At 41.5% G+C, this 25,024-nt stretch overlaps 1 protein-coding gene across 7 annotated transcripts in view; it reads left to right on the forward strand.

The window, feature by feature from the left end:
• The window catches only part of ZMIZ1 (zinc finger MIZ-type containing 1), a 366,110-nt gene that overhangs the window by 121,614 nt on the left and 219,472 nt on the right, over nt 1-25,024 (forward strand). For all 7 annotated transcript variants that reach the window (XM_075505181.1, XM_075505172.1, XM_075505171.1 and 4 more), the window contains one exon: nt 7,692-7,774. The gene's annotated coding sequence lies outside the window, so the exon portion shown is untranslated. The remainder of the gene's footprint in view (nt 1-7,691; nt 7,775-25,024) is intronic.

Raw genomic sequence — 25,024 nt, forward strand, 5'->3', positions numbered from 1 at the left:
AAAAAAATATGCTACTGCCAAATATAAGACATTTGTTAGTCTCAGAGATGATGGCTTTATTTTTAGTATTCCTTGGTGTTTTATATCTTGACCTACAATTAAAATGACTCTAGTGAAGTTTCAACTTATATCCAGATTGCTGAGTGTGGTTGAGTGTCTCCAGGGAGAGCCTTGAACCGCTCGCTAAATCAATTTGTTCTTTTCTCAAAACAGATTAAATATGTTTTACCACTTTAAATTAAAAAATAAATAACCCCATATGACACAACTGCTACATGTAAAATTAAAAATGCACTCTGCACATTTTGAAGGGTAGTAATTTTGATGCCAATGCTGTGCTGATAGTATTCCACCAGAGAGAGAAATGAATGGTTAAAAACAAGCATGTCTAATCCTGTCTTGCTGTTCTGCTAGTCTTGTTTGAGAATTAAGTTGATGGCACACTATTTGGTGGGTGCTAACTGCTAGATGTGGCAATAATCTTCTTTAGCAGAGCCTGAGACACTCCGCTTCCACTGCACCGCCTCCCTGGAGTTAGATTTTTTCTTTTTTTTTTTTTTTTTTTTTTTTTAATTCATCTTGTTCATGCATACTGCTTTATTTTCAGGTCAGCCTTCTCCTACCTACTCCTTGAGCAAGATTAGCTGCAGAACTTGGTTGTGACTCACCTGCACGCTTAGTTGATGCTTCAAGTATAACTTTAGTAGACGACTACTGCCTGCAGTTTATTTTGTATCCAACACATAGCAGAAGCAGAGGGAAATCAGTAGCTTCTGGTGCTCTGCAAATCTGTGGAGGATATGCAGGCAGCTGTACGTAGGGAGAGTCAGATGCACTGGCTGTGCCAGAAGCAGCCTTTGTTCCTTCAAACCACTTCCATGGCTGTGCTTGAGTGGGTTATTGTTTAAGGCTCTGTAAATACAATAGGATATAAGGAAAAGGGAAGGGGAAAATTCTTCTAAAATAGAACAAAACAAATAAAAAAGTTGCTACGGAAATAGATGGCAAATGGTCTCTAATAATGGGATTTTACAAGAGATGTCCAATCTCCAGAACAATGGTTCAGTTTAAGCCAAGGTTAATAGTGCTTGTTATCCTATGCCTGTGAGTTGGCAACTCAGTCCTCTGCTATAAACAGATGCAGTCTAATATGCTACTGTCTGCTGCGGACTAGGTAGGAGCCGTTAGTATGATGGTCACTTGCAAAATGATGATGAATTGCAAACTTTAATTGTTTTGGATTCATCTGCCCTGGGCTGATTTTTGCCGTTGCTGGCTGCAGCGCTGTTAGGCTGGAGCGCGCGCTGGAGGAGGAGCAGCCTGGCTGGGGGGGCGCGGAGCTCTGCTGTGCCGACTCCCTTGCGCAGAGTAGGCACACCAAATCGGTTTTTATTTTAGCTCAGGCCAAAGCCACCTGCATCAGGTTATTGTTTCACAGGAAAGCTGTGGTGTGTGTCTTCACAAAGATGCACTGAAGTGCCTGTCCTCCCAGTCCTATTTCCCCGTTCCTGCTTACACCCCTTTCTCCCTCCTGGTGCGGGATCTCCTGATCCAGCCTACTGACTCACGTGTAGCCCCTTAAATCTGGGGGGTGAGGCTAGGAGGGAGGCAGGGTGCAGCGCTGCCCCGCGAACTTGAGGGTTTCCAGAGTTGTGGCAGGAGAGCAGACATAGACAGCAACAATGTTGGCCTGGTGCCTTCAGGTGCACAGGGCCCGTCTTAAGTTCACATGCAGTATGGAAAAGAGAGCCAGATTGGAAAAGTGGTTCTTCCAGTCATGTAATTTTTGTGGAACAAGTTGGGAGAAGCAAAGGATTTTGTTGTTGTTGTAAACTGAAGATCATGATATTGCTTACTGCTGCTGTTAGGTCTTATATATGGAGGGTATGACACAAGCCTAGCGTTCCCTTCCATCTCAAAGTGAGGAAATTACAACTTCATGGCTGCCTACATCTGAGAAAAAGCATACTCCAGTCATGTTTTATTTTTTTGAAATAATGTGAAATACAATTTTGAGATGAATTTAATTTCTGTTTATGCAGAGAAGAAAATTAAAGGTAATTTTTTGTTAAAAATTGAGAAAACTAATTGAGGAAATGGTGACTGAAGAAACAAAACTTCTGCTTTTACGCCAGTGAAAAATAGGGGGAAAAAAACTAAGCAAAAAATAAAATACTTATTATTGCAATTCTTTCTTATTTTGCTCTACCCTGGTAGCATTCTGCCTAACAGGGTGAGCCTGAAAAATCTCCCAGGAGGACTGGTTGCAGTGACAACGTGATACAGCAACCGCAGGTTTGATGGCGTGTCTAAGCGGCTGCGACATTCAGCACAGCAAGCTTTGCCATCGCAGCCCCCTGTGATCTGCCCTGCGAGAACCTGCTCCTGTTTTGGGAACAAACTGTATCGGGAAGAAATGCTGTAGTGCAGGAGTGCTGGCCAAGGGTTTGCCTGGGACTTTGGGGGGCACGGGGAGCCCCAGTGGGACTCAGGCAGGGGGCTTGCCAGGGCAGGCAAGCAGAGCACTTCTGGGCAGGGAGGAGGATGGATTCGGTGGTGCCAGGCGAGGAACATAGGGGATTTCAGTGCAGCATGGCCGCTTTCTGTGGCTTTCTGCTGCTTGTGTTTGGAAGGAGTGTTCATCCTTTCTGTTCCAGCAGATGAATGTTGGTGTTTTACAGCCATGTGGCTGTTGCATTTTGGTGTGATGTGTTTGTGTGCTTTTTGGTTCTTGTTTTAATAAGGATTATTGAGGACCAAGTCTAGGTATAGGCAAAGTTGAAAGTTGTCAGTTTGAAGATGCAGTCCCTCTGCCCCCTTTCCTTCTGCTTTTGTCCCCCCAGATCTTTTCTTCCCAAATTTACTCTCCTTCTTTACCCTGTCTCTGCCCAGGAAAGGAGCACACCAACCTGCTTTGAGCTTAATCAATCTTTCTCTCTTTCTCTCTCTTTTCCCCCTCCAAAACCCCCACCTATTTTGCGCTGCTTGCTTTAGCAACGTTTTATGCTTCTCCTTCATATAAAACTAGCAGACTACCCCTTTTTCAGCAGAGGACAGCATCCGATGCTCATCAGGCATACACTCAGTGTTGATTTTGAGTTGCTTTAGAATTTCAAAAAAGCCCAAGTTTCTAAAAACTCCCGAGTTGATAGAGGGCTATAATACCTAACAAGGACTTTATATAATATTTAAACACTCTGTAGAAGTTTGCAAATTTTCCTGTATAGCAGAAGTACTCTTGTTGACCAGTAAGCTTATTTAGGAAGCGCAGCACTTCGCGTTCTTCACTTATGACCCAGTTACAGCCCTGGATAAATGAGAAGTCAGGACTGCCGACACCCTGTGGCTTTACAGGAATTTTGAGTTTGAACACATTCTGCAGTTCAAGGAGAATAATGCTGGAACTTGGAAATAAATTGTGAAAGTAGAAAAATACCCTGAAGTGCAGCTGCCTTATGTATTTCCATAAGATGATTGTACAACATATGTAACTGTCTATCTTTGCAGTATTTCTGTTTTCCAAGAATTTCTGTGTGTATTTTTGTATTTGCCATCTCTTAATTTTTGTTTGGGTATGTAGAGGCCAAGTGGTATCTTGTGTATGGAAACTGAAGGTTTTGCTCTTGGTTACCCTTAGAATTTTATTTATTTACAGTTATTTAAGTCCAGCATAGGCTGAGTGCTGAGGTGTAGACAGTGACATACCCTGGGGTCCCTCTTGCTTCCCTTGGAGGATAAGGCTGAGGAAGAGACATGGGGCTCCAGGAGGATCTATAATAGTTCAGTCCCTAAAAGCTTGTGGCCTCCAGGTGGGAGCAGGGTGTGATGAGAAAGCAGGGAAAGTTGTTTGTGCTTGACCCAAGTCCGTTGCGATGATACGGCTGAGACTTGAGGCCTAAAGGTGAACTCCGTGTGGCTTCCCTGTTGGATTTCTTCCAGTTCTCCCCTTAGTGTTTCTTATATGCTTTAATTTTAAGGCTTGCTGTGATGCACAGTTTGCTCTGGGTATTTCCCTTATGTATATTGACCTTTTCCATTGATTCATCTTGGCAAAATCACTAAGAACTGGAGCGCCACATTAAAAGAAAAATGTTGAAACTGTGTGGTATATTGGGCCTAAATTGCTGGGTTTGGTGGCAGGGGCTGCAGGCGAGGGGGGCATCCCGTGGGCTGCCCTCGGGGATCCCCTCGAGGGACCACAGCTGCCCCAGACTGGAGTGAGGGCACCCCTGAGGGACTGCAGCCACCCCAGGCCAGAGCGAGGACGTCCTTGGGGGACTGGGACCAGTGGAAGAGGAGTTCAGGCTGCGACAAGGGAAATCGAGTGAAGCAGCAAGGAGCAGTGGAAGGACAAATGAGACGTGAGGAGGAGCAGACAGAAACTATTGCGTGCACAGCCTCCTGTGCTGCCTGTCGCCTTGCCAAGGGCGTTGGGATGGACTGAGTGTAAGGCATGGCAGAAACAAGGGAAGTTAGACTAGGAAAGTGGAGGGAGAAAAGGTGTTTGACTGAAGTTGAGCCTTGGGAAGGGGGAGGAAAAGAGTTTCCCTCAGTGTTTGCCGAACTGCTTAGTCTCCTTTTTCTCTTCAACTCCTGAAACAGTAATTAAAAGTGCGTTAATTGGCAATAAATAGAGTAAAATTAAGTAAAATTCCCTGAGTTGAGATTGGTTTGCCCACAATGTACAGACAACAAATTTTGGGGATTTTTGTACTTCTTTTCCAGTTTTTCAGTCTTTGGGGTTCACCTTAATCACCTTTACAGCTTTGCTTTTGGACTTCAGAAGCCTAGAGATACATCCCTTAAAACAAACAAACAAAAATCTGAAAGCTGAAATTTTTTATGTGATGATGAGACTTTGGAGAGCTGGCTTTAGGAAAAATTCCTAGTGTTGCAGGAGACACAATAAAATTGCGAGTTGGCAGCCCTGCTGTGTTGCCTCTCCTTCCTCGTCTCAACTTCTGCAGCCTTCCCTGCTTGTGTTGGTCGTCTCCTTCACCACACTGATTTTTACGGTGTAATCTACTCGGAGCAAGGGTTTCGTCTATTATGCATTTGTAATGTGCCACACATGCATTACTATAGAAATAATCTAATACAAAGTGCCTGGGATTTCAAGCATCGAGCGGTTCGTAGCCAAAAAAGCATTTGGCCAACAAAACCTGCGTTTTTGTGCTCCCTCTGCTGGATCTGGAAGAGCAGGGAATACTCTGGCCGGAGCACCGCCAGTTCCCCTCCTCGCTCTTCCCCGATTCACGCCCGGCAGCTCCCTTATCGGGCACCGGTGGGTATTTGCGGGAAGGACTCGGTGCTTTCCAGTGTCCGCTGGTGCAGCCGCGTCACAGGACACGCATGTGAAAGGGTGGAGGTCGTGCAGCACCGCATCGTGCCACAGCGAGGCCGTGCTTTCACACCTGGAGAGGGTGGCTGATGCCGGGTATAAGGTGTTTCCAGTTGTCTCCTCTTCCCCACCCATCTATTCTCATTTTCAAATGTAGCCCGCTACCCCCAAACTATTCCAGTGAGACTGTTTTGGGGATCTTCTTAGAAACAGGATGAGAGAATGGATCAGGCTTTAATAAAAAGCTAATTTTATTTTTAGAAACTGATTCCGGTTCAGAGCAAAATGCTGTGAAGTGTGCTGGCAGAGCTGGGGCTGGCATGGGGGCACAGGAACAGACTGGGGCAGTGGTGGGGGAGATGGTACAGCCCCTGAGCAGGTTGCATGGTGAAACCAGGGAGCAGATGCTGGTGGGGACAGCGCCAGTGTCCTTAGAAAAAGCTTGGACCCGGTTTGCGAAAGGGGTGTGTGGTCTGTAATGTGAATTCACAGGAATGTTAATGGGATAGCTCTTTTAAGAGGTGCTTTATAAAACAAAGTAGGAATTGTGGTGCCAGTTTTACAGACGAGCAGAACTAAAGCACGGAGGAGGGGAGTGAAGCATCGGCTTCGTGTGTTGCAGCAGTGCAGTTTAAGCTGGTTTAAGCAGCCTCTGTTCCTACCCTCTGCCATCACTGCTTATCACTCCTGCCCTGTGCCCACTCCCTGTATTGTGTTGGCACAGCTGTTTACGAGACAACATGCTGAAGGAAATTAGTTCCCCTGATCCAGCTAACCATGGAGCTGCACAAATGCAGGGTTGGAAGCAACCATCCAGGAGAGAGAAGTGAGAGGTAAAGTTTAAGCTGCCAAGTAAATGCTGCAGCCTGATTTCCCAAAGTCCCATCCCGTTGCACCTGGAATGGTACCCAGCTCCTGGGGCAGACAGAACAAAAGTTTATCCTTTGGAAGAACAAACTTAGAAGTTGGGTAAATAACTAATTCCAACTTCATTAAAGACCCAGTCTGCATTAGCTGAGAAAGTCATGTTAACACATACTAAATCTGAATCAATTAACATGTTTTTCCTGGCTTGTATAAGCAGAACAAAAGCACTGGGGAAAACTTCTGGATGAGAATAAATATGTTCTGGGGGAAAACATTCACAGTTCAATGAGGTCTTAAAAGCCAATCATTCACCCAGGGTGCCTGTCAATATGTAACTTCCCTAAAATTGCCATTTGTGAGACAAGAAAACCAGCAGAGTTCCTGTCTGAAGCAGACGGTCACTTGGTGGCACTGTACGTGTCGGGGTGGGATGACTGTTTCTAACATATGGTTTTCAGACATGTTTTGATTCTTTGTGAATTTTCAGTGAACAGAATAAATATGACTGCAGAGCAAATATTGAATGCAACTAACAAGCTATTTGTAATAACTTGAGGTTTTTCTTCTGCATTTGTTTTAAGTCACCTGTGACTTTTGCATCATATGAGTTGTTACAGAAGTGTCTGCTCCCACAGCTGGTCCTGGGGAGGAACCAGGACTGGCTGTGAATTCTGTGCCTTATTTTTTTCTGTAATACTTACTTTTTCATGTTTGATGGAAAATTCTTTTGCATGGAAGTTATTTGGAAGTTAGTCAAAAGAGAAGCAAAATGTAGTCGTCATGTTCCTTTCTTCAATATTTGCTGAGTTTTGGAGCCTAGTAGTAGAAGGCTGTAAGGACACCTTGTCTGCCTGCTGAAACAGCATGTAACAAAATACATACTGCCCATAAACATTCCCCTGTCTCCCTTTGCAGTCTTTCTTTATAATTAAAAAGCATCTCCTAGAAGTCGCAGTGCTGTGCCAGCGTAATCCGTAAACTTGCTTTGTTTTGCTACAGACAGGATGGTGGTTTTGAGGTATTTTGGCGTATTTGCTTAAGCAGAGTTTGGGGGTTGGTTTATTTTTTTAATGGCACTTAGCTCACAACAGTCAGCGAGTACCCTTTATACAGAGAATAAAAGAGACTTCAGCATGACCTTTAACTGAAAAAAAATATTACCATTTGGCTCAGGAAATTTTGATATAAACCTCTACGGAATTCTTATTATCTTTTCCTCATCTCATTGTTACAGGCAAGGAAACCTGTAAGACTTAAACTGCTGGAGTGAGTCTCAAAAGCTTGGGGGTGGCAGAGCTGGGCTGGAACCCTGACCCAGCCTCAGATCTGGTCCTCCAGGCTTGGTCCTCCAGGCTTGGTCCTCCAGGCTTGGTCCTGGGACTCCTAAATGCTCTTCATTTCAGGTCTGTTCAGTGAGCTTCTTCAAATGCTGCCGTGTTATGCAGGAGAGTGGAAGGGTGATGTGTCTGTGTTTTTATTGCAGGAAAATGGATCTTGTTATGTGAGGGCGTTGAGGAAACAGTCCCCAGCTACTGAGAGGAAGAAAGGCCGGTGGGAAATATTCAGGTAAATCTTTTATGGACCATCAGGCAGTAAAAACACTTGTGGGCCTTCAGTCTTTTTCCAGATGCTGCATCGTGTTTTTTATGCTTTAACAGCTGATCTGGTCACTATCAAAGTTTATTTGTTGTTTTAAGAAGCAGTCCTGTTTGGTCAATTGATTGCAACAACAAAATACTGCAAGCAAAGCCCTCAGCATAAACATTCCTTGGGCTATCCCTGGTACAATATTGATCCTGATACAGAATACAAACAAATTACTCTTTGCATGAGCCATTCGAGCTGTAAAACAGAGCAATAATATGTTCTACTTGCTGCCAATAAATGTGCATTTATAATAAACAAAGAAGAAATCCCTGAGTAGAAATGAACAGTAGTTTCAATAATGTGTTCAATAGCTCGTGTCTAGCTGTTGTACAGAAATAAAAAAACACAGAGTGGGCACTCCAGGGTTTCTGTTGCCTCCCCCCCTTAAGAAAAATAATTTTTGCAAACTTGCTCTGTTGCTGCTTTTGCTTTATTTTGATGGTTTTTAGATATTTTAAGTATTTTATAAAGCAATAGGTAGTCTCATCTTTGCCTTATTTCTAGTGTAGTTTAGAGCTTCTCAAGAATTTGGTCTACATCTTAATTTTCTTGTGGACCAGCTGCCTTTCCTTACACTGTTATGTGGGTCATCTCCACTTTCACTCCTTGTCATATCCCCATGACATTTCCTTATACTGGGAAATAGCATTAATGACACTTTCATGTATTCGTAGTTATATTGAATGCAGCTGAAATTAGGAGGGGAGGAGTCAGTACCCTTGTGCCCATCACCACCGAGGGTCCATGGATGATAACTGAGCCCATTTCCAAAAGGAAGAAAGTTAATGATCATCAGAACATAGAGTATTATTTTTTTAATCTGCTCTACCATGCTCATATAATCCTCTTCCCCCTCATCCATATTTTCAGTGCTGCACTTTGATGAGCTACAGACAGTTGACCTGAAGGCATTTCTTGATGAACATTTCTGTCTGCTCTCAGACTTGAAAAACTCAACCTTTTCAAGAGCTGTATGGGAGAAAAATGTGTAAGACTAATATTTATAGGCTGAAAGAGAGGGAAGAGGAAAGACTAAAGTGTAAAACTTGCTTCCAGCAGAAATGCCATCCCTCTTTTACCTCTGATAATTAGAAGTATTTCTGACATGGCTACAGAAGCAAGTTAGTGGTGTGTGCCTGCCATTTGCTGTGCTTTTGTACTGCAGGACTGTTTTCCTTTTTGTATGGTAATGCTTTCTTCTATTTTGTTTTAAGGCAAAACACAAATTTCAACTGATACTCAACTATTACATTATGATTCATCCATACTTCTACATTTTAAATTATTACTTCCAAGTACTTAAACATGATTGTTTGTAAAAATGGAAGGTTGTTATTCAAGTTCACACTTTGAGTACTTTTTCATAATGTTTAGCAAAGCTCATGTGCATAAATCCTTTCGTTAGTAGTTCTAACTGAAATCATACTGGAAGAGTAGAAGGAGGAGAGGTTTTAACTGTGCCGTAATTTTTGCCGGGAAAAGATCTTGGCTGTATTAAGAAATACAGTAGTACTGATTGTAACTTTAATAGGCGATTTAGAGGACATTGCAAATAGTTTTTACTGGTGTCTTAAAGAGTATACTGTATTTTATGCCCTCTGAATATAGGTCTAAGACTTTGGTCTTTTATTATAAAAAATAATGTGTGCAGGCATAGAAACACAGCAAGTAATTAAAAAAAAAACAACAAACCCCACACCAAAAACCACCCTGTTTTAAAACTGTTCCTGAAAATTTCCTGTAGATTTCCCTAGACTTGGATCCTGATTTAAAAAAGTAAAATAAAAATCACTTTTCTGTTCCATGAAGAAACTTGGGAAAGAAGTTCCTTATTGTGCCTTCAAGCCACGTGGCCTCGCTGCTGTAGAGCTGGAATGTTTGCCGTGGTATTTCCGGAGGCTTCATAAACACACAGAAAGAACAGGGGGGTTAGGAGGACTTTTTTTTTTTAATTATTATATTCCCCCCCCCCCCCCCCCCCCCCCTTCTTTTTTGGCAGCCTAAATTCATTACACTTTAGGTGTGGGGGTTTTAGGAATTCAGAAGAGTTTTTATCTGATCAGTCCAATGAATTTTAAGAATTAATCTCTTTTTTTTTTTTTTTTTTTTAAAGAAAAAAGTTAAAAGATATTTGGCACTTTTTAAATTGCTGAATTTGTCTAGAGTTATTTCTTACTTAATGTAATACCTGGCAACCTACATACTAAGCCTAACTCCGCTATTTAGATGGTCTTAATGGTTTACTTTTGGCATGTGTCACTGTGAGTGGCATTCAGTAATCTGACTTGATAGCTGTCATCTTGCAAGCTAGAGTAATGCAAACAAAAGATGAGCACTCAAACAAGGTTACAGTGAAGAGCCATTTCCTAAGTCCTGCTGCGGCGGCGTAGAATCCCCAAGTCAAATCAGAAAAGCACGGAATTAGTTGTGGCTCCTGGGATATGCGGGTTAAGATTATGCAAACCTCTTTTTTCGAACTGTAGGAATAGCACATGCTCCTTTCGAGACTTTGCAAACACCAGCTCAAACTAGAATTGTAAGGACCTCTGTGTTAGTCTGTAATGTCATGGATATGTTATGTCTTAGTGGCAAGATGGGCTGAAGGAGACCCTGCAGTCCCTCTTACACCCCTGGGCTGGTGGAGATGCATCTTCTTCCCCTTCCAGCCGAGCTGAGCTGCCTGTTGAACAAGGGCAGAGAGCTGATTGGTTTTAAAAATAACCCGGCAAAAGTGGGGAGGGAGGGGGAGGATGAATGGACTATTTTTAGCTTAACCAATTCTGTTTGCTGCACAGTACCATAAAGCTGTCCTAACGCTACCAGGAGGGGTGGGGAGAGGGTAGTGCAAGGGGAGCTGGTAACAAGTGGCCAGAGGTAGGAACTGCTTGTTCTGGCTTTGCCACTGCGAAAAATCGCCCCAGCAATGTGGCTGTGTATTCCATGAGGCTGTGCAGGGCATGGTCAGTGGAAGGTTTATAACCTTTATATCAAGATGGGCTTGTGGCTGAGACAGATTATTAATTACATCAGAAGTTACAAAAAGGCAGCAGAGTTTGTCTTGGAGCTTTCCTTTAAAGTACAAAACAGGAGACTTCCCCCCCCCCCCCCCCCCCCCCCCCCCCCCCCCCCCAAGGAGGAGCCTCGGTAGATCTGGAATTGAGCAAGGGCTTGGGTTCTGCACATTGGCAGGGCTTCCTTGCTCCTTCCTCCTCCCTACCAAACTTTGTGAAGTCCATCTTTAAGTGTGACTAATTATTTAATGATATTCTCCTGGTGTAGAAGTGTAGCATCATTTACTTTAATAAAGTAAGATTTATGTTTTGTTTCAATAGAATATGTAATGTCTGATTGCCACAGGTGCCATATTGTCTGACTCCTGTGGGTTCCCCTGCACACCTGTGTGGACACAGCAACACAAATGTTGGACAACAGAAGAAGGGAAAGAAGGAAGAGGAGCAAAATCATGAATTGAATAGCTGAGAAGGTCTTAGGGTAGGACGAATAAGGCAAAGACACAGCAGGAAAAAAGGCTGGAGGTTTGAGGAAGGGAAATTGTCCCTCCCAAAACCAGGTTTATTGACAGAAACAGATGTAAGAAAATATGGGCATCTTCCCATCTAAAAGAAGATGGGAAGAACTGGTTGAGGTGGTTGTAGTGATAATTTTGGAAGTGCTCCCATGCTGTAGGGGTAGCCAGATGGGGTACAGCAATTGCTGTCTAGGCCACTGATGTTTGAGTCACTTCTGTTTGCATTTCTGCAATTTCAAATCTGTAAAGCTGAGTTGGGGCATGCTTTGAATCTGAAGGTAGCCAGCTGAACTGGTAATGTTCCCATTGTTTTCTGGGTTCTCTGCCCCTTGTCATGTCAGTATTGGGGTGGGGACTGGGGAACAGAGAGTCCTTTTTTCCCCCTGCTTACCTCAGTGGTTATTGGTAGAAAACTCTTGGATTCTGTGACATAAAACGCATACTATGACGATTGGTCTAGTCTAGAATGGTGGTACCTACTGGTCTGTAGCTAGAGCAGTTGACTGAGAGGGAATGGTACAGAGCTAAGAAGTAGTCCTGAAGCTATTGGACTGCTGTATGTGGGGAAAAACATACTGTTTCAACGGTCAGCTTAAATATAATGCTCTAGTGTTTATCTTTTGTAAAAGTAAGCCATGATTCAAAGGCAAACTGTGTTTTAAGTTGAGCGTTATCTGCTTGTGTTGGTTTTTTGGTTTTTGTGGGGTTTTTTTTTTTTCCTCCAAGTGAACAGGTAGAAATGTGGAGAAATACCCAAGAAACTTCCTTTTTCTGGAGATGTTCCAGTGTTTTATCTTGTTCCTTAGTATATCTCACTGGTTTGTAGCTTCTGTGCCTTTATGAGAATGTGCAAAGACTTTTTACAGTTAATTTTGCAATGACAATATGTGTATCTGAAAAATACTTTTCATTTGGCTTTGCCCCTTGCCATCCAAAACTTCCCAAGCCTTTATAAGGAAACTTTGTTTAGGCAGGCCAACGGGAATCATGGTTGAAACTTGTTCTCAAAAACTCTGTGTTCTTAATTGCCTTTGACAGTGGTTGGGAAAGATGTCATTTCACCATAGGGAAAAGCAAACAAAATAAATTATATTTTTAATGAAGGATTCTCTATCTGGATGAATTGATACTGGCAGGACAGTATTGGTTAAAAATAGAAGAACCTTCTGCAGACACATTGCAGTTTATCCTGGTTTTATTTTGTCTAAACAGAAAGCAATGTACACATACCGAGTGTAGACAGGCTTTTTAGTCTGAGGTACTTCCTTTGGCAGATGGCTTCTAATTTTTTTTTTCTGTTTTATTTATTTTTTTTTAAAGTAAGTATTGCTTTGAAGGGAGACCAAATAGAGTAAGTATTCTGTTTATCATGTGACTGCATAGGAGATTGCTGTATCCTGTACTAAACCTATTTTATGGTGATACGGACAAGATTCTTACAGCCTTATAAAGGATGCTAGCTTGCATTCCTCTCTGCAAAGAAGTATTTCCAAAAGAAATAATATGCTGATTGAGTATTTGTTTTTGTTCAATACAAAAATATTTGTAGCTCACTGGCAAATATTTTACTTCTCTACCCTACCTTTTCCCCTTAATCTTGTTTATCTCCTCAGTGTTTTCTTGCAACTATTAGAAATGTGTTCTTCTAGGGTATTGTAGATCAGCTGCTTTACAAGGCAAGAATTTGTATCTTTTCACTGAAAGCATATGTAAGGAAAGGGACTGAATGGGTAATTTGACTTGTATAGCTTACGCCTATGTATATTGTACACATTAGACGTATTTTAGATATATTAGGTATGTGTGTGGAAGTTGAGATCTTGTTTCAGAACAGTCTGTTAACGGTTGACGATTATATATCATATATATTTTTTTAAATGACTGACAAATTTTAAATAAGGCTAAATTAACCTGCAATAATAATCCTGTTGTGGATTTTAAAATATGTTTCATATTGAACAGTATTTAACTAAATTCCTCTATTTAATCTTATTGAAGTTAGAAAATTCAAGGTACAACTTTTTTCACACATTTTATTAGACCTTGATATTTCTGATAGCATAGCTTTCTTTTTCAGGCCTTCAGGTGGGAAAAGAGAAAGAGAAATTTATTTCCTTCGCAAGACAAAAGAACAATGCAAGTGTAATCTCAGCTCTCAGTTTTTCTTTTGTCTATGGCTAAGTCCATCTCTTAACCTGGTATGATTAATCCAGTTTGATTTGTTCATGTTTTTAGAAGTTTATGAAAGGACAGGGAAAAGGGAGGAAAAAATTCCTTTGAAGCACTTATCAGTGATTCAAATGCTGCTTTGAATCATAAAGATATATGTATGACTGAGATCTGTGTTATCAGAGTGTGGGAAATAGTGCATGAAATGCCAGCAGGTGTATAGCCCAAACTGATGATCAGGGCCAAGTATTTAAACTAGTTGTACTCTGCTGAGAACGTATAGTCTGCACCACAGATCAAACTAAGGCTTTTCAAAGAAAAGATTTTGAGCTAACAAATCATGGAAAACCTCCATATACACGACGTAATCTAAAATCTCACAAGTGAAAATAAGCCTAATTGAGCTGCAGAATGTGAATATGCAGAGGAGCATATTGTCTGCCACACCGCGCGGGGTCCCTTCTCTCACTTGCATATACCTGTCCCATACAGCGGAAAGCTCGAACAACTGAAAACTAAAAATACTGCTTTACAAATAGAGCGGGAGGAAGACGAAAACAGGCGTGAATGCTACCTTTCAAAGATACTAAATGTTTGCCACAGCAAAAGTCTGGTGGCAGAGAACTCGACAAAATAGTGACATGTTGAATAAGATGATGTTTCCTTTTGTTGCCTTTGAATGGGGCACTTCTTTAAGTTAATGGAATTTCCTCTTGTTCATGTGCTCTCTTACTGGGTGGGCAGAAGCTCACTAACTTGTGTAGGCTGGTTTCTGTTTAATATAGTTTAGCAATGACCGTTTTAGTACTATACGTTTAAATGTAAACATTCCCAGTCTCTTCAGGCACTCTTCTTACAACGTGCTTTTTCCCCCCTCCCCCGATGATTTTTTTCATTGCTACCCTTGATTTTTGTCTCATTTTGCTCTGAATCAATAAGTTTCTCTTACAAACTATTGCCAACCACCACATTATCACTGCTCCTTTAATATAAACTATGGCATCAGAGGAATGCTGCTTTCTCAGGTCCCAGTTTGGTAACAGATTTCCTTCTCTGAGTACATTCCTCTTTTGGACTGTTGAAACGTCCACCAAATGGAGTGGATTCTTCGTTGGTTGGTGGGACAGATGCCTGCCCACGCAGAGAGTCCGTTTAACATCTACTGTATGGTAATGTGGGGTTTTTTGGTCATTATTGCCCTGGGCCTGATAGAAGCTGAGAAGCTAGAGGTGGAGTACAAACTTTATCGGTTTGTAGAGTCTTGCAGTACTTTACCCAGCCCTTCCCTCACACCTTTGGCATTTCTGGTGCCTAACACCTGCCTGGTGCCTTTTTTTCTCATGCTGCCTCTGAAGTTCTCACCTGGAGACCCCCATTCCCTCCATGTGCTCACAGCCCTCAGGTCCTGTTGGTTTGCGGTCAGAATGTTTTGGGAGTTCGTGTAGAGGGAAACAAATAGTCCTTGCAGTAGAGGGTTATACCCTGAGCAAACATGTACCTACACCGTATCTCATGGGCAGACACAAGCTTGTTCTGCTCATCTTTAGCTGGCTGCATTTTGTGTGGAGCCAAACCAGAAGCCACATATCCATCGTTAGCATTGTGTTGAGCTCGAGCTAATAAGCTCGGTCTCTTGGCAGGATGTGTTAGATCAGGCTTACTGCTGTGCTAATTGTGCTTACACAGCTTCCAGTTCGGAGCTGGCTCATTTACAGCTGGCTTGGATGGTGGCCAAGAAGGCTCGCCTCTGCCTGCAGTATGCCATGTAGACATACACACATCCAGCACTTGAATGTGTCTGTCAATAGCAGGAAATTATATGCGGAGGGAGGGGAAAATCTTTGGCCTGGCTGCAAGCATAAACAAGGACAATATTAATGAATGAGAAAGTAGGTAACAGTTTTAATAAGGAGAAGGATTGATTATTCCAAATGTAGACTAACTACCACAAGTTGTTTTCGGCCCCTGTATTTGGCCCCATCTTGTTCCTCATTTACCACAGTTTTTGTTTTATGTTTGTGGTGTGATGTTTTTTGGGGGTTTTTTTTGGTGGGTGTTTTGGGTAGTGGGTGTTTGTTGTTTTTTTTGTTGTGTTTTTTTTTTTTTTTACAATATTTCTTGGGAATGCTTCCCAGATTTAAGAAACTTCATTGTAGAAGTGAGCAGCCTGGTATTTTACTGGGAAACAGGAACTAATCTAAACACAAGGTTAAAAACGGGCAAAATTTCAGAGGGAAGAAATTTGCCTTTACAATTAGCCCATCTTCTGTTCTTGCCTTGCCTTACTTCATATGTTAGCAAATTAGTTTGTAGATGGGTTATAATACAGTGTGAAGGATCTGCCCATCTTAGTGTTGAAGTGCTATAGTTATCTAAAGGTACAAAATACTCACTAGTAACAGGAATTATATAGGAAGAAGAAACCCAAAGCTGTAAAAAGCTGAAGTTTCTTTTTTTAGGTTTGGAAAACTAGAGCTCAGAATGACTTGAAAGCCACATCCTCAGCTGGAATAGTTTGGTTTCATCAGTTACCAACAGTTGTGTTATTTACTTCAGCAAGAATTTGCCCCCTCAAATGTTAAGAAATCTTCTGTCTGTGGAGGAGTGTGGTGGTGGACAGGAACATATGAGTGTGTATATATATATATAGAGAGAGAGAGAGAACTGGACTAGTCTCTTCTTTTATTGTGAAAAAATAAAATGATTCATCAGCCACATTGCTATGAGCTCTCTTAATATTTGAGCCCATTTTTCTGAAATTATTTTCTTGGTCACAAACATCCATGCATCGCTGCAGTAATTTCCTTGACAGTTTAGAGGCCACTTCTCCATTTGAGCAATCCTCAAAGAGACAGTACCAACCTTTTAGTTCTAGAATCACTGTTATTAAAACAACCAGGGGAATGTATCTCTGCAAAGGCAGAGTTGAATAATGATTTAGCTCCCAGAATTAATTTGAAATTTCAGCAGCACTAAGTAATATTTTAGTGGCAGTATAATCCTGTACATTACATATTAAGTCTGCAGACTGCACTGCCAGTGGAAGAATCCTGCAGTATTTAAATGACACTGTAACACCACGGTATTATATTCAGGTCATTAGGGGGCATTTTACAGGATTGAAGTTATCTGGCAGAATGTCAAGGGTGAATTGTATAATCTCTGTTTCTTTGCCTCTCCAAATATGTAGATTAGGGGTTTAAAAAAAAAACAAACCACAAAAAAAAACCCAAAAAACCCCAATTACACCTAACTCACCAGTGTTCCTTCTCTGTCTCAGCCCACTATATCACCTGTGCACGACTTGCACTGTCAACAAACGCTGAGAGGGTAACCGAAGGAAAGGGGAATAATAGATACAGATGGCACAAATGGCTGATGATGTAAGTCGGGAAAACTGTACTGAGGGTTGTTTGGTTTGGTTTTTTTTCTGTATGAATCGGAGCAATTGATAGATAAGCATAAACCCAAGTATTTGGCTTTTTTGGCAGGTGTCAGCAGGTGTCCAGAATGATGGAAAATGCTGAGCCCCAAGATGAGTGTTTTCCAGAGCAGATCCCCAACACTAGCCTTCTGAAGAGGCAGGGGCACTCTTGCAATTGAATATACCAAGGGAGATGGACACCTCTCTCCCCTTTGTGCCTTAGAAATTCCTTCTAAATTCATGTGTGTGGCCCATCATAATGATTTTGATACCTCTTTTCAAATGTACTCATCATTCAGACAGCTCTGGTTGAATTTAGAGAGAGATATTAGGCTGTGAAAAGCATGTGTTCTCGGCAGCTTATTGCTGCCTCTGGCAGAAGTTACTGCCATTCAGATCTGCTAGCTAGATAGTTCACATGATTATTCCGTGCACCATTAAAGACAAACTGAGCTGGCTTAGTTTAAACATGTGAATAGCAGCTTTGGATCATTCTTTCTGCAAGAAACAGATAATCATCACAGAAGTAGCCTAGCTGGCTGATAGGCAGTAAATCTCGCCACTTGAGTCTTCCTTTGTCTTTCCTTCACTGACTTTTAACTAGAGCTTTTGGGGTGGTGTGAACACTTGGAAAAAATAAAAACAATAATAAAATAATAAAAAAGTAAAAGGATCAGTTAAGGCAAGTGAAGTTGAAGTGATGTCTAACTTCCAATGGTGAGAATGGCAATGGTGACATGCTGGTTGGTCAGGGTTGATAAACTTTTCAACCAGCAGAGCAGCCATCATGTGAACAGGACACATGGCTGTGCTCTTTCTGTGCTCAAAGCGGTTGAGGGGGGAACCCCAACAACAGTCTGCTTATTTGAAGAGTTTGTTTTCTTCTAGCTTAGAATCTGGGCCAAGTTCCCATATGGTAATTCCTGTTTTCTTCTTGCTGTGCTCCAGGTGATGGGAAATTCTAGAAGAGTCTCAGGGGCAAGAGGTGCGTTTGGCTGCTGCATACCAGTGCTCGAAAGGAGTGCTGAGGATACTGGAAGTTATTTTTACAGGTGGTCTTTCTAAAAATAGCCTTAACTTCTTATTAGGGAATGGTGCAAGATTCATATTTGTAGAAAAGCATTGGCCATGCAAATGCGAGAATTGCCTTACTTGGCAGACCTGCTGCTGTAGGAGGTTGTGGAGGCAGATCAGCAGGTTAAACACAGCTATGGAGAATAGGTCCATGAACAGACACCAAAAGGAGCATATGTTCCCACGTGACTGTGGATGCTGGGGAGTAAAGGCAATAAACTACAGATAATGGCTGGGCTCACATACCCTGCCTGCTTAGTATGTTCTGCTGTCATCCTTGGAGAGAGAATACTGAGCTGGATGGATGACTGGATTAACGCAGTATGGCATGTCTTCTGTTCCTACTGCATTCAGGTATATAACAATACTTCAAATGTTATTCACACTGTATTTTAAGTTACATCCAGAACAGCAGAGGCATAGGGTATTCTTCGGTCTTCTGCTTTTTTTACATGAGAAAAGACTAAACTTCTATGTTAATATTTTTGTGGGTTTTATATAGCCTACTTTCACAGAGGATAAAATTTCAGTTTAGATTTTGAGGACTGCACTCTCTTGATCTTGATGTTGCTTTGGTTGTCACTAGATTACTTTTTTAAAATGTACAGCAGGAAGTCAGTTCTGCCCCACCATTTCTGTTGGGTGTTTTTTTAAAGTTAAAGGCAGTGGGCTTTCCTGAAAAATATCTGTAGACAAAGAACTCTCCAGAGTGGGTCTCTACTGATCAGTACAGTTAGCAATTACTCCTGTGAGCTGTCATTTTAAGATAAAAATAGAAATGTAAAGTATTGATTACATAGGCAAGTACAAGAAATGTACATCTGTATATTAGCTCTCCAGAAGCTTGTAGATAAAAATAGATTTAAATCACATTTTTCCTTCTGATGTGGCACAACAAGTAAGAGTTTTGCTCTTGAGGAAGTGTGTATGAACCCATAAGGCTATGAGCTTGTGGAGAGAGCTTTATTCCAGCTATGTCGTTAAACGAAGTAATGTTGGAAATCTTCTGGGACTCCTTTTCTTAAATAAGGGGCATGTACTTGTTATTGTGGTGCAGCAGTGAGCAATACCATGAAGTTCTGGATGGGAGAGATCTTTGTTGTTTATCAAATGCATACTGTATACCAGGTATTTACTGTAGTCTATACACACTAGACATAAACAGTGGCCTGGCATTTAATGTTACTATGCCACTTGTACTGCCTTTTCAATGTATTTGCTGAGGCTGCAACACTTTTTTGCACTAAGGTTTAGATAATTCAGTATCTGCCTTTCTCAACCGAAACAATCGTGCTGCTTTCACTGGTGGTACACAGCTAAAGCCTGTTTTCCTCCCACCTTATTGAAGGCAAACATCTGGAGTACAGGCTTCACTATCCTTGGCCATTGCATCCATTGTGACTTTTTGGATGCAATCAGTTTGAACCATTGCCAGCTATGGTATTGGTCCAGAAACGTGTCAAACCAACTTGTGCCTCTAGCTTCTTATAAGGACTGGTCAGGGAGATATGAAGATTGTAGGACAATCCACATTATCTTATGAGATGATGTGTGTATAATAAGCTCTGAATAATTACACAATAAAGTAACCATCCAGCAAATTATTATGGTCCTCAGTAGGGAACCTCAGTAATAGGTCTGGCATAAATAGAACTTTTCTTTTAATAGCCATTGTCAAAGGGCTTTAAGTATTAGCAGTGTTTATCTGAAGTTGAACTGATACCAAGTTCACTCTCCAGTTCATTGTAGAATGAAAATTCTTTGCTCAGAATGAACCTTAATGATGAATTGAAGGTATTTTAGAAATAGGGTCTGCTGTGGAGTTTCATTTCAATGTTTTTTTTCCCTTCCTCCACAGTGTGGTGCAGGATTGTAGATATTAGTCTCAAATTATGCCTTATTAAAGATTCTGAGTAACCAGTAACTACTCTGGTTCTTAACCTGATGACATTATAGGGTCATACACAAAACCAGGGAATCGACCCAATTTACTGATTTTGTTGCATAAAGGTCGCTGGACTTCTGCAAACAGTTTAGTGGATTGGATTCAGTTTTGATACTGGTCAGGAATATACCTGTGACAACATCCAGCATTTTTGGGAAGGTTTTGCCTTTGTCTTCTGTAGCTGGTAAATTCATTTCTTTGGATGTAAATACATGCAAAACCAATTTACTACTTGTAACATGCATGTACTACGCAAGCTACCAGAATTTAATATTTATAGATATAATGTTCTCTGATGGAGATGCTGTACTTTGCAGTAGGTCTGCTTTCTTACTTTTGCAAGCTTGCAGTTGATTTTTTTTTGGCAATGTGCGTGCACACATACACGCACAAAGCGCATTATCAGCCTGAAGCATCAGGCTAAATGTGTGAGCCCAGGCGTCATATTTCTAAAGTCCTTTGCATGAAATGTGAAATAATTGCTTAAGTGTAGAAACTGTACGTATGTTTATGAAACGTGAAGTACAGGCACAGTCTGTGATTTCAAGTGTCTTATGAAAATGTGTGTGTGGTAAGGCCATGCTATCTTCAAAACAAACTTTTCGTGTTCTTGAACTTGAGACTTCTCAATCCTTAAAAGTGGAGTGAATGACAGAATACCTTAAATACCTCCGTATCTGTTTATATTTAGTAGGTATAAAACCACTTATACTGGGAAAACTTACTGCAAAGGAGAAACATCTGCTGAATTAGTTTTCATGAAGTAGACGGTTCTCTTAAGTTTCCGTGTTGTGAAATGGTAGCCCCCCAGCCAAGAGGGGAAGAAACATACGGGTATAGCGATCTGTTAAATAAATGAAACAAGTGAATCGTGGGTAAACAAACATGAGTGACAAAGAGGTAACAGAGGGAGAGCAAAAAGCACTCATACACAAAGGACAGTGGATGGTGCCTACCTCTCCATCATGGTCTCAAACCCCTAGAAGAATCAAAGGCTTCATTCTTACTGGAGAGACTGAAAGAAGGTCAAGTTCAAAAATAGCTTTGGATCAAAAAGGAGGGAGGAGAGGGAGATAGTATAGTCACTGAGATTAGTAACTTCAGATAATGTTTGACTGTCTGAGATGTTATTGAGAGAACTGCTGCTTAGGAAGAGGCCTGCCTTAGCTTATATTTTCAGTATAGAGCCACATGAAATCAATACCTGAACGAGGCTGCTCCAGGTGCAGGTTGTCATTATACCCTATTTACCGGTCTCTATTGATCCTCTTTTTCCATGTGTGTGATGCTGGGACTTCTGAGGCCACATGCCTTGGTTATCTTGTAGCAATAAGCCAAGCCGTTCTGTAACTCCTTTCTAACGAATTAGGGAGGAAAAAACCTGTCCTGTTCCGTGACTGGTTAAGACTTGTAGGACAGGGAAGGCTCTTGTGTAATTTAACCCTTGTACTTGTCCTCAACTGTGTCCTTACTTACAAAGCTATAAATTGGCATGAATGCTGAACATATGCTCTAATCCTTATCACCACTGTATCACCTTGAAGTCGTGACTGAACTTTTTTTTGTAATGCATGGATACAAGAGATATCAAGTCAAACTGTACAGAAAACTGAAGTCAAAACAAGTTTTTCTAATAGAAAAAGTTGTTTTGACTAAAACTTTTGGGTTAGAAATACGGTTATATCAGTATTACTGCAAATATTTACACTGTTTCTCTGAACCTTACCAATTTCCTTGCCCTAGGAATAAAGGCTGAGTAAGAGCTTGGGTAACTTGTAAGAAATATATATCCTAGAGATAAATGTCAGTGTGACAGCTCTTGGGACTAGATGTTATGTAAGGGATTTTTTTTTTTTTTTTTATAAACATGACCAGCTAGGAAACATCTCTTTCCAGCTGTGCCTTACTGTTATACTGTTCAACTCTGATCTGCAAAGCCCCTAGTGGCAGTAAAAGAGTAATTTGATTTCAATGCCATTATTTTTGGCTCCCTCAGCTCTGCCTGCCAGGAGGAGTGCTAGTCCAGTGGCACCAAGTCTAGTTGGAGGCCAGTAACTAGCAGTGTACCCCAGGATTCAGTACTGACTCTTAATACTGTTCAGCATCACCACTAGCAATCTGGATGATGGAGCAGAGTGTACCCTCAGCAAGCTTACAGATGACACAAAACAGGGGGGAGTGGCTGATAACACCAGAGGGTTGTGCTGCCATCCGGAAGGACCTGGACAGGCTGGAGAAATGGGCTGACAGGAACCACATGAAGTTCAACACAGGGAAAAGCAACGTCTTTGACCTGGGGAGAGGAACAGCCCCAGGCACCAGTATTTGCTAGGGGCCACCCAGCTGGAAAGCAGCTTGGCAGAAAAGGACTCGGGGGTCCTGGTAGATACCAAGTTGAACATGAGCCAGCAATGTGCCCTTGCTGCAAAGGAGGCTAATGATGTCCTGGCCTGCACCAGGCAGAGCATTGTCAGCAGGTTGTGGCAAGTGATCCTTCCCCTCTGCTCAGCACTTGGTGAGGCCACACCTGGAGTGTTGTGTCCAGTACTGGGCTCCTCAGTACAAGAGAGACATGGACATACTAGAGAGCATCCAACAAAGGGCCACAAAGATGATTAAGGGACTGGAGCATCTCACATATCAGGAAAGGCTGAGGGAGCTGGAGCTGTTCGGCCTGGAGAAGAGAAGGCTCAGGTAGGATCTCATCGATGTATATAAATACCTGAAGGGAGGGTGCAAAGAAAACAGAGCCAGGCTCTGTTCAGTGGTGCCCAGTGACAGGACAAAAGGCAATGGGCACAAACCTCAACCATTCTGCGATTCTGTAACTCTGGGCATGTTTTCAGTGAGGTGGTTTCTCATGCACCAGGACCTAGACTGAGGTAGACAACTGATTTTTGTGTTAGCTAGGTGTGGTTTTCAATGAATTTACACTTGGTAGTTTCAAAGATTACCACAGAATGAAATCTGAGGGAAATTGCATAGTGAGTATCATGAGGCTAATACCTTTGCTGCAACATGAGGTAGTCTTGTAGGTAGCATGGCCTGAAGAGTGGGGATTGGGTGGTAAGTTGTGAAGCATTTGTAGCAGCAGAAATGGTTTAATGTAGCTGAGAGTCCTTTCCTATATGCATTAAAAATAAGTGATGGTGGGCTTAATCTCAGACACATGTACAAGTGTTTTGACTAGATACTCTCTAGATTTGGAAACAAGGTAGGATCTAATATGCCAAGGAGGAAGGGTTTATTTAAGTTTTTTTAAAAAACTTTTTAACAGGTTGAGTCCCTGATAATCTTAGCAGCAGATACCTGCAGTTAGATTTTGAGGAAGTGTCTTCTGCAGGCGTCTCAGTATTTTAACTATAGTTTTAAAAAAAAAAAAAAATTTTTGAGTGAGGTGTAATGCTATCAAATGAGATACAAGAGTCTGAAAACCCCTGCTCAATAAACAGATATGTTCTTCAGGAAATTGATGATATATCAAAAGCTGTTTCTTCAGATAGCAATCACTGGTTTAGCTTCTGAAAATGAATGTGAAATTTGAACACTGAGAGAAGGCTGCGTCTGCTTATAATGGTGCTGGTTTTGTATACAGAGTTCTGGGCTTATCTTGAAAGGGATTCTGACACACAACAAAACTGATGAAAACTGTTTCAGCCAGCAGTACTTTCTTCTGACCTTAAGTATTTCTTGGTTTATGTGTATGAGATTAATTCAAAGATGATTTGATGTTTTCTTTCTTTCCTTTTTTTTTTTTTTTTTAAAATGACCAAACATACTGGATGAAAACAGGTCCTGCAATTAAAAGATAAGATACATATTTAAACGGAAGCATATTCTCCCATATAGGAATAAAACTATGCATGTTATGTCTTTCTATTAAATCTTTGTGTACAGGGCACAGAAGGCTACATCTGTGGTGGTGGCGGTGGTTTTTTCTTTTAGAATAGCTGAATGTTTTCTTCAATTAATCTGTTTTGTGGCTAATCTGGAAGTCTTTGCCACCACTGTGGAAATGAAGCAGTGTCCACTGGACTAACTGGTATCTTGCATTTTAAGTCTGTTGGTAGAAGGAACAGCAAGACACACGTGACGCATTTATGGTTTGTGTATAATAGATTGTATCTCTTGAAAAATGAGCATTCATAGGTTACTTCTGTTAAAATAAAGTTACTGTTGTTCATTCACAGGAATGCTTGTGGAGGGAGGCCTGTTGCTGTCCCATTCGGTGGGGCACTAGAGCCCCAGAGGTCAGCTGTGGGCACAGAGCTGCTGAACCCGGGATATCCACCAGGAAACATGAAAGCTTTGGGGTGAAGTTCAGATTTCGAGGTGTGCGTAGATGTTGTTTGGTCAGTCAGTGTATTTGTGGTTTTTAGCCCTCTTAGGATGCTCTTTATATTTAGTGTGGTGAGTAGCATAAATGGGCATTGCTTGCCTGCATTGAGCCACTGCTTAGGTGACCAAATATGTAAGTGAGCTGATCTTTGCACTGAGCAGTTTTTTCACAAACTGGCATAATTCCTGCTAGTTCCACTTTCATATCTATCTAATAAAATGAGTGATCTTTAGTGTTTGCACATGATGTCTTGGAGTCATTAATTATTTATCTTCATGACTGCATGTGTGTGAGAAGGGATTTGGTTATCCCTGTTTTACAGGAGACAGACGGGGCATGAATTGACTTGTAGACTCTGCCTGCACTATCATAGAGTGCTCTGTAGAATGACTGTGTCTTAAAGCTTTTCAAAAGCTGCAAGGAAGGGTGTTTCTCATTATGCTACGCTTTATTTTTAGAGGATTCAAGAGCAAACTGCTGCAATCACCGGCCTGGAAGGAATATTGCCTTTGCTCACTTTTTGTTTAATCTCTCAAAGTCCTTATCAAAAACTGTTAGTGTTTCAGTCTCATAATGGTTTAAGAGTCTTGCGTCTACTGAAGGAAGCCCAAACCAGCTCAATTGTTTCTTTTGAGGGCAAGGTGCAGTGTGTTGTTTGTGCAGCCAGCCTTGGCAATGCCTTCCCCTCC

This window comes from Mycteria americana, chromosome 6 (genome assembly GCF_035582795.1).
Source record: "Mycteria americana isolate JAX WOST 10 ecotype Jacksonville Zoo and Gardens chromosome 6, USCA_MyAme_1.0, whole genome shotgun sequence".
Classification (NCBI taxonomy): Eukaryota; Metazoa; Chordata; class Aves; order Ciconiiformes; family Ciconiidae; genus Mycteria; species Mycteria americana.